Genomic DNA, 9,628 nt, shown 5'->3' on the forward strand with positions numbered 1-9,628 from the left:
CATTGAGATGTATATTCCTGTATTGCCTGGATTATGTTTCTCTTGCAGGTCGCTTGTGTGGTTGTGTTTGATACGCACCACATAGCGGTTGTGATTTATTTTCACACTGCATCGCTTTGACGCTTATGCTGGACTCCTGGCTTTGCTGGATGTTAGATTACGTGAAGTTTCTTAGTTCTGCTTGCGTTGCTAGCTCACTGCGGATTTGCTATCCGTTTGGTATCGTTCCCTATTCCCTTTTACTTCTTTCTGTACTTTACCGCTTTCTCGCATCATCCTATAACATGAGAAGTAGGACTTAGACATGCATCTGGCCAAGCCCTCGAAAGAGGCTCTGTTTTTGTTGGTGTGTTTACATTTGTGCTTTGCGGCAGGGAGTCACGGTGTAATAAGTCCTATATGGCACTCCGTTAAGTCCTCATGGAAGGCATGCGGAAAGGGTTAGCAATCAACCCCCGCCTAGTCTCATCGAGTCTGTTCAGTATGCACACGCTACGCGTGGCTCGCTTCTGAACCTGCACAAGATCATGTTATCGAGTATGTCAGGAAAAGGGTTCATGCAGCCGGATCCCCGCCTTTCCTATAGCTCGCGTCGCTCGACGTTGATGCTCGGTGTACGCACGCACCATTTTCCTTTATGATCCGTGACGGCTTGGTTGCTGAGAGGGGTCCGCCCTCTTGTCTATGGCCTGATCATTTTCACGAGGTCTAATGCTTGGTTGACTTGGGTTGAGCTGCTCCCCTTGGCTATGGCGGGACCGCTTTTCTACCATTCGGTCAGTGCCGTTGGTTTATTTGCTTTACGAGCGGATGCTCGTTTGTGTGATATTCTTGTGTGCTTCCCCTTTTCCCTCGTAGGTTAATAGCTTAGCTTAAACTTGTACCCTTTGTATGATAACATTAGGTAGCAAGCTTTTCCCCCTTAACTTAGGTTTTCCTCATGCATTCTTTAAAACACAAACCACACTCTTTGATTTTCTTTTCTTAAGAGCTTGTTATTTCCGCTCCATTCCCAAGCATAAGTCTCCAAAGGTCGAGCAGCGGAGTGTGAATGTAACTTGTTCACCTAAAAAACACAAAACAAACGGAAATTAGTTAGCCGAGCTACGGTAGCTCTGATTCTGCAAAACAGATACGTAGGCAGCGGGGTAGGGCCCGTGCGAGCATAATCCTTTCTTTTCCCTACATTCTGCATTCATTTTAGTCCAGATTAGCGTAGATTTGCTTACACACCCATAGTTTTAGACACAAGCGTGGATACCATCGAGTACGATGGGCGCGAGGGGTGCTAATACCTTCCCCTCGCGTAACCGACTCCCTTACCCTTTTCTCTGGTCGTGAGACCGTTGTTTTGTTTTGTGGTTTGCTGGCATTCCCTTCCTTTTCAGGATAAATATGTTAGTGGCGACTCTGTTAATTTTCGCGGTAGCGACACTACGTATCTCCTTATGGAGAATCAGAGTCAACGTAGTTCGGGCACAAGGTTGTACGCCTTAGAATTGATATGAATGTGTTGACGGTATTTTGAATTACCGTTTCGTAGTTTTGAAAAGGTATTTTGAGTTACCTTCGTAGTTTCGCAGTATCGAAGAGATGAAAATCTGTGGTTTGTGGTTTGATGTGTTTTAAGTGTTTGGGCTTACAACCCTAATTTGATATGGCACCGTTAGATGCGATGACCAATAGATTTGGTCAGTATAGCTAACGGATTAAGGGGCATCGCTGGTTACTCAGATCGATAAATTCGATCGTCGCGGGCAGCGAATTAAATGTGTTTTAAATTTTATGTATTTTTTATCTCTCGTCTAATGCGACTAATAGCTTTAGTCGGGTCGAGGAGAGAATTAACGTTAATGTTTTATTGTTTTTATCTCTCGTCATTGCGACTAATAGATTTAGTCGGGTCGAGGAGAGAATTAATTCAGGATTGATGTTTTTTGCCAAATGGTCAATGGGATTGGGAAAACCCTTAATGCGTTGATAGCCTTTCTAGGGTTTTTTGTGATTTAAAGTAATTAAAATTAATTAAATAAATTAAAATCAGAATAGTCGAAAAAATAATCGGGGAAATAACTATGGCCCTAATCCTAATTTTATTATAATCCTAATCATATTATTTTAACTTATCCTAATTAACTAATATTTAACCTAATAATTTAAATAGTAAAATAAATATAATAAATAATAGAAGAACCTCGCCGTGATCTCGTGTGGGCAAGCTAGGAGGTGCATGATGTGCCTTCGCTCCCAGCAGCGTTGGATCACACTCTGATGAAGATCCAATGGCGATTCGCTGAAGGTGCACGGTGGGCTTGAGGAGAGCGCGTACGCTGAATCCACATGCTAACACTTATCAAAAAAAATGGGATAAAAATACTGCCAGTGGAGATCGAACCACCGTTTCCACCCTTCGCTTTACTCGCTCATTGCCAATGCGTCTGCGTTTGTTAATTGAAATTATAACGCGTCCATAATAATATAATAACAACGCATTTAAGATATTCGAAATCAAAATTTGCGTGCCCAGAGCTTCATCTTCTCCACATTGTTTTTCTGGAAATTAAAGACCTTCGCCCACGGTTTATACGCGTGGCTATAGTGTCCCCTTAATCAAACCGGCATATCCTCACGAGAGAAAACGCGAACCATTGCCCAGATCGACCATACGCAACCTTGTGGTCCTAATAAAACCATCAATTTGATCTGAAATCACCCATAGTCAGAATTCCTAAAAATAAAAAACCTGAAACCTAACAATGGTGATTTGTCATAACGGCACCAAAAACACAATTATATGATTCAGAATCGTTCCATATACTCACAGGAACACACACATATATTCAAAACATATTTATAATGTATGGATTTAGGCAATCGAAATTTGAGAAAACATGACCAAACCGTGAGTGCAGGGAGACGAATTTGAGAGCTCCGGGCAATGGGGAGTATTGCAACACGTTCAGAATTCTTTAGTGAGTCTGTTTGGATGTCTTTTGTGGCCTGAATTTGATTGAAACTCTTCTCCCTCCCTCCCTTTGTTTCACGGTTTTTTGTGCCTCACAACAGAGTTTTCTTCCCAAAAATTCCCCCCTCGCTTCTCGTTATGTTCAGTATATATATATATATATGGGATTGGATTAGGTTTTGACAATTAATTCTTGATTGAATCAGATAAATGGTGATTGGGATTTATTGCCAAATTTGTTTGACACCTCTGTTTTTGCAAATCGAATCTCTTCTTTTCATGAAATGTGAACAACCTATTTTGTGGTTTTTTTTATTATTTATTTTTCTAATAACAACTAATACTAATTACTAATAATAATCCAATAAAACAATAATAATTAATAAATAATAATTATCAATAATAATAATAAACCAACTAATATTAATAAACCTTATAATTAATTCTAATGACCCTAATAAAATTAATAATCCTAATTATTTAACTTAATGACCATAATATCAAAAATATTAATAATAATTGATAATAGGTGATTAGTCCTTAGTTAGTAATAGTATTATTTGATGAAATGGAAAAATGATAAAATAGATAAACAAATGAGGAGAATAAAAATAAAAATAAAACAAATGGCCCATTATCAGTTTAGATCTTTAAGTATTTGCTATTCATACCTCCATTTTGTTTTAATCAATTTATAAGGGCATTTTATAAGAGATCGAGTTTAATAATCGGTATACTAAACCCTATGGCTCTTAATTTTTAACGCCCTTAATAAATTAACAAATGTAAAGTATATCGGGTAAATTTTGGGGTATGACATCGTACACTATTAGTTGTATATATAATATTAATATTTTATGCTGATATGTCGCTTATTTTATTCGGGTTATATTTTAGTTATATCAAATACTGTTTATTTCAAGCGCTGTCGTTTAATTAAAAATACGAGACTAAACGTTGTTTAGAAAAACAAAAAAAATAAAATTTCTGCATATTTCGGAGATGTATCTCCGAAAACACCCAAAAATGTGAAAAATGTGTTTTCGGAAATGCATCTCTGAAAACACCCCCCCCCCCCCTCCATTTGATGTTTTCGGAGATGCATTTCCGAATTCTGGGAAAATCTGAAGAAACAAATTACTTCGGAAATGCATTTCTGAAATAGGAGTATTTTTATGTTTTCGCTACGGGTTCTCCCCATAAGAGGGTCTACAAAGAAATTTTCATTTTTTTTATCATGTATTTTTATGAAGCAAGTTTGTGATCTAAATATAAATTGTTTTATTTCTTTTTATAAGATTGTTTAAATATTTAGAAGGATTTAATTATAACTCATTCAAAATTTACATACTCAAATAAAATAAGTTTAGCTTAAAAGTTTAATTAATATTTGTGATGAATTTAGATTGAGTAGTAGAATTTATTTTAGCTTAGTGATTTATTGAACACCTATTATGCTTATAGAAATATATATTGTGTGACAATTATAATCAAATATATTTTATTTGAATGCATGTTAAAAAAAAGTAGGAGATCGAATCATAGTGTTGAAATTTGTAGTGGAACAAGACACTTTTAAGCTTAGTCTGCGAGTTTGGAGTGGAGAGGAGGGGAAGGCTCCCGAAAACGAAAATTTAAAAACTATAGAAAAATATTAGAAATTTTAAAAAAAAATAATTTTGTCTACAATGAATAAAATAATTATTATCATTACTATATACATACATTCATTTTGCATTCATAGATTCTTTCAACATTTTATTAACCTTTGATTTATAATTTTAATTTTAGAATTCAATTTAATTTGAATTTTGGAATTAAAATTATTAAATCATTTGCACATATATTTTATTTTTGTATTTTGTTTTGTTCTTTTTCTTTTTGTTTTGTAGAAATAATTAAGTAAAGAAAGATTCATGTTGGTCCAAAGTTGATTCATGCTGTTCAAGGCCCATTATCAATTTCATGTTGGATCCTTTTAGTTTTTATTTGGTAAGTTTTTTTGACTAAGTTTATGAGCCAAGACCATTTCACAATTCTATTCTTCACAAAAGACAAAAAAAATGCAAAATTTCTCTTCCTCTCTACACGATTTCACCACCTCCATTGTCCTCCATTCCACTACTCCACTACCTTACAACAATTCAAAAATTCTGCTCCACTACCATGTTTGTACAGAAAAAAAACAGCTCAATTGTCCTTTGTTCTTATCCAATTCCCTCAAACAATTCTCTCTTTTGCCCTCTCAATTCTCACCTATAAAGCAATCTACTCACTACATGAACAAAGGAGGGAGAAAAAGCTAAGAAAATGCTGCAGAAATTCTGAAAACGAGTTTCCAACTATTTTCAGAATCCTAAAGATCCACCATAACTAGTAGATTCTCGCAATATTTGAAGAATATCGCGTAACCGTAAAACCCAAAGCGGCGCGTACGCGACATTGCCGACGGAAAGGAATTAATGAATTTTTCACTGCTCCACGTTTCTATATATATTTGATAATTGAACATTCTTTAAATATGGAGAACTAAAAAAATGTCAGAGTCAAAAAATTAATTGTTAATACCAATTGAAGAGTTCGATGATGTGGCATATAGAAACTAACTAACAGCTAGACACAATGAAGCACTATAGTTCACGCAACTTTCACCAAGGAACTACGTAACAAATTAGCTAATAAACGCAGCGTTTGATCTCTAAGTAACTTGAATGTAAATTTGTTCGTTGCAGAAAACAATATTCACTCCACGGTTGATTTGCACTTATTTACAATAACAGCAACAACAACAAAACGAAAGCAGAAAGTGCAAATCTCAAGAGAAATTGCAATTGGTTCAAAACCTGCAAACCGTGTAGTTTTCTTTTTCCTTTACATCATTCTCATCCAAATTGCAAGGAAAATAATTTCCAATCCTCGAGGTCCAGAAATTAGAACGAGTACTATCATTAGCGTAAACACGAGCACTTTGAACAACTTCGAATCTTCATAACCGCTGTAATCAATGAAATTAATCAGTAAATCAGTATATTATATATATTTTATTTATAAACAGTTCATCGCAGTTCAACTTACTAGATCCACATCACAGCCAGTAAGAGAATCAAAATGACAGAAGCAAGCAGCATGAGTCCCCGAAAATCCATTCCTGAGAAAGAGTATGCATTAGTGAAACAAAGAGATGAAAGTTTCTTAAACAACAGTATGAAACTTAAATACCAGAGTCTTGATGGAGATGAAAATTTGCGCCAAGAAGAGAAGACAAAATGCGTGACTGAATGTGGAAAACGAAAACCCGTTGTGTTTTATAATCTTTTTGAAAAGAACGGCCATTTTACCTCCTGGGTATTGGGCCTAATAAACTTAGCCCAACCCATGTAAACAGATTTTGAGTATAGAAATATATCTTTTAAATTTTTCTTATCATGTATTTTTATGACGCAAGATTGTGATCTAAATATAAATTCTTTTATTTCTTTTTATAAGATTGTTTAAATATTTAGAAGGATGTAATTATAACTCATTCAAAATTTACATACTCAAATAAAATAAATTTAGCTTAAAAGTTTAATTCAATATTTGTGATGAATTTAGATTGAGTATTAGAATTTATTTTAGCTTAGTAATTTATTTAACACCTATTATGCTTATAGAAATATATATTGTGTGACAATTATAATTAAATTTATTTAATTTGAATACATGTTAAAAAAGTTTTAAATTTTTTAAAGCGTAATAAATACAAGCTAATTTAAAAATACATAAATATAAAATAACTTTTTTTAAAATTTAACACTAATTATGCTTATAAATACGTGTATACTAAAATTATGTGTTAGCCTCTGGTTCAAATTAATTTATTAATTCAAATTTTAGGAGAGTTAGCATTTGAGGTTTGGACTATTTTGATCATGTTATTTAATTGAGATGACATATACAATTTTGTTAGCATTATTTTGAAACACTAAAAAAATCTGTGAGCATGACGACTGCTTCGTTCATATTTTTAGCGCTCTAATGCAATTTTAAATGCTTAAAATAAGAAAATTTCTTTACCCACCTCTCTATGGGGGGTCACCCCCAGCGAAATTCCCAAACTACCCCTGCTTCGGAAATGAACTTCCGAAGCGCTTTTTTTTTAAAAAAATTTTCCTTGATTCGGAAGTTCATCTCCGAAAACACCTCATGGGGGGTGCGTTCGGAGATGAACATCCGAAAACACCTCATGGGGGGTGAATTCGGAAGTTCATTTCCGAATTATGCAGAAATTGTGTTTTTTTTTTATGTTTTTTCTTGAACGCAACCGCATTTTAATTAAACGTTACCAGCAAATAAAATAAACAATAGATAGACTGAAAACACTAATATGATAAATAAACAAAAAAAATACTAATATGAAAATATTATATACAAACCGAAATAAATAAAAATAGTGTGCTAAATATACAATCCAAAATCAAAAAATGAATAAACCCCACCACTACTGGGTGTGCCTAACCCGCTCACCCTGGGCCCTCCTCTGCCGCCTGTACCCCGCCGCACGGCCCGCATCAGTGACGATCATCTCCATCACGGCGACTGCCTCTGGTCCGCCCTGATGAATGACACCTCGATGCAACGCGTCCCGCCCAAGCATCTCTATCCGCTGGCAGATCGGAAGGAGATCGATGGCGTGGTCATCCTCCGCCTGCCGGTTCTCCAGGATCTCCTCGTGTGCTGGCCTAGGAGCGCCGGGAACGTCGGGTCTCAAGAGAGGATGGGACACCCGGTAGAACCATGTGACGTACCCCTCCACACTGTGCCAGTCCTGGGTGACCCGCATGCGACGGTACTCCTCCGGTACCACATGATGCTGCCACTCCTCCCATATGGCAGTGAGCTGCACTCTGGTCATTGTGTCAGGAGCAGCCTCGAAGGGTGACCTGGGTATGATCTGCACGAACCCAAACTGGCGCATGCACCGCTCCGGGAGATACCAGACCATGATGCCGGTCCCGCATGCCAACCAGCCTGAATATAGAGCAACCCCGTCGAAGGGGACAACCTGAGCATAGTCGGCGAACGGCCTCCAGGTGACGTCGTCGTGCATCGTGCGGTCCAGGTACAGGCGGTATGGTCCCACCGCATCGTTCCCCCTCTGGAGGTCGTATCTGGCGGCCCTGGGCATGACGTCAACGTACGCAGGATCGATGTGGAAGCCGTGGATGCGGGAGAAGTAGGAGATGATCCAGCTCTGAAACACAAATACGATAATGTATTAAAAATAAATAAGAAACATAAATAAAAAAATAAATACGAGAATGTGTTAAAATCAAACGTACCGTAAGCAGAGTGCAGGATCCGACCAGCTGCCTCGTCCTCCAGTTGGAGGCCTCATTCAGCTTCTGGTAGAGATATGCCAGAGTAGCTGCCCCCCAGTTCCACTGGTGAACGGTATCCAGGTCCATGAAATAGCGGAGGTAGGTCACGTCGACGTACCTGGCGCTCTTGTCTACAAAGCATGCAGCGCCTACCACATGCATGTACCAGCACCGGAGAGCGCAGCCGCGGTGATACTCTGTGAACAGCTCGTCACCCTCACCCTCAGCCTCGGTAGCCGCGTCCAGGTGGTGCTCAAAATACGTGCTCAGTGTGGTGAACCGGATATGAGGCCCAGATGTCGTGGCGCACTCAAAGTGAGCAACCTCGTGCTCCATGCCCAAGTAGAGCGTCATCCACTCAATGGCCTCCACCCTCTGGATCTTGGAGTGGGTCAACAGCGGCCCCCTAATCGGCAGGTGGAGAAGACACTGCACGTCATGCAAGGTGATCGTCATCTCCCCAACCGGCAAGTGGAAAGAGGACGTCTCCTTGTGCCAGCGCTCCACAAATGCCCCCTGCATGCCGGTGCTGATGGTGGTGTACCCCGTCATGCAGAGCCCGCTGAGCCCTGAACCTCGCACATGGTCGTTAAACCACTCAACTGCTGGTTTAAACAGACCGAAAATCTTGCGGGCGTGGTTCACCATTTTCAGCAGCTCTCTCTCCTGTTACAAAAAAAACAAATAAGCGAGAAATAAACGGTAAAATTATAAAAAATGGTGACAAATAAACGGCTAAGTTAAAAAAAATACCTCTCCCTCCCAGATCCGCCGAGCGACGTGATCCTGGTAGTGAATCAGCAGGGAAGTGTCAAAAGGCCCTCCCGGAAAGCTATCCACCTCCTGCTCCCCCTGCTCCTCCTCCTCCCCGACTGGAGGGTCAACATCCGTTATGACCTCCTCCTCCTCCTCATCCTCATCCTCCTCCTCTCGCTGGCGGGAAGAAGATACCCGAGCCAGCCTACTCCTAGAGCCTGAAGCAGATGAACTCTCCACCAAGTCCTGTGGAACGCGGACACGGCGTCCCCGTCCCTGCCCCCGTCCCTGGGTCGACGCCAGCTGCGCCGCCGCCCGCTCGCGTCTAGCCGACGCAGTCTGGGACTCTCTCCCCTGTCTGATGCGTGTTGGCTGGTCTGACATGATCCTGTAAACAATCGAAATCGATTAATATGCGAGACAAATGAAAAAACAAAAAAAAAATTAACTTCTGGTACAGTTCGGAAGTTCATTTCCGAAAACTGGGATGGAGGTGTTTTCGGAAATGAACTTCCGAAACACCCCCACGCAGAGCTTCTCTGCAACC

The 9,628-nt window shown here is 39.1% G+C and overlaps 1 long non-coding RNA gene across 1 annotated transcript; it reads right to left on the reverse strand.

Annotated features, from left to right (window-relative positions):
* Positions 1-5,667: 5,667 nt before the first annotated feature.
* On the reverse strand, positions 5,668-6,246 carry LOC131656396 (uncharacterized). The gene is made up of 3 exons (XR_009300078.1): positions 6,185-6,246; positions 6,041-6,113; positions 5,668-5,960 (listed from the first exon to the last, which is right to left on the reverse strand). It is a non-coding gene; the product is annotated as an uncharacterized LOC131656396 (long non-coding RNA).
* Between the last annotated feature and the right edge of the window lie 3,382 nt (positions 6,247-9,628).

This window comes from Vicia villosa, linkage group LG3 (genome assembly GCF_029867415.1).
Source record: "Vicia villosa cultivar HV-30 ecotype Madison, WI linkage group LG3, Vvil1.0, whole genome shotgun sequence".
Classification (NCBI taxonomy): Eukaryota; Viridiplantae; Streptophyta; class Magnoliopsida; order Fabales; family Fabaceae; genus Vicia; species Vicia villosa.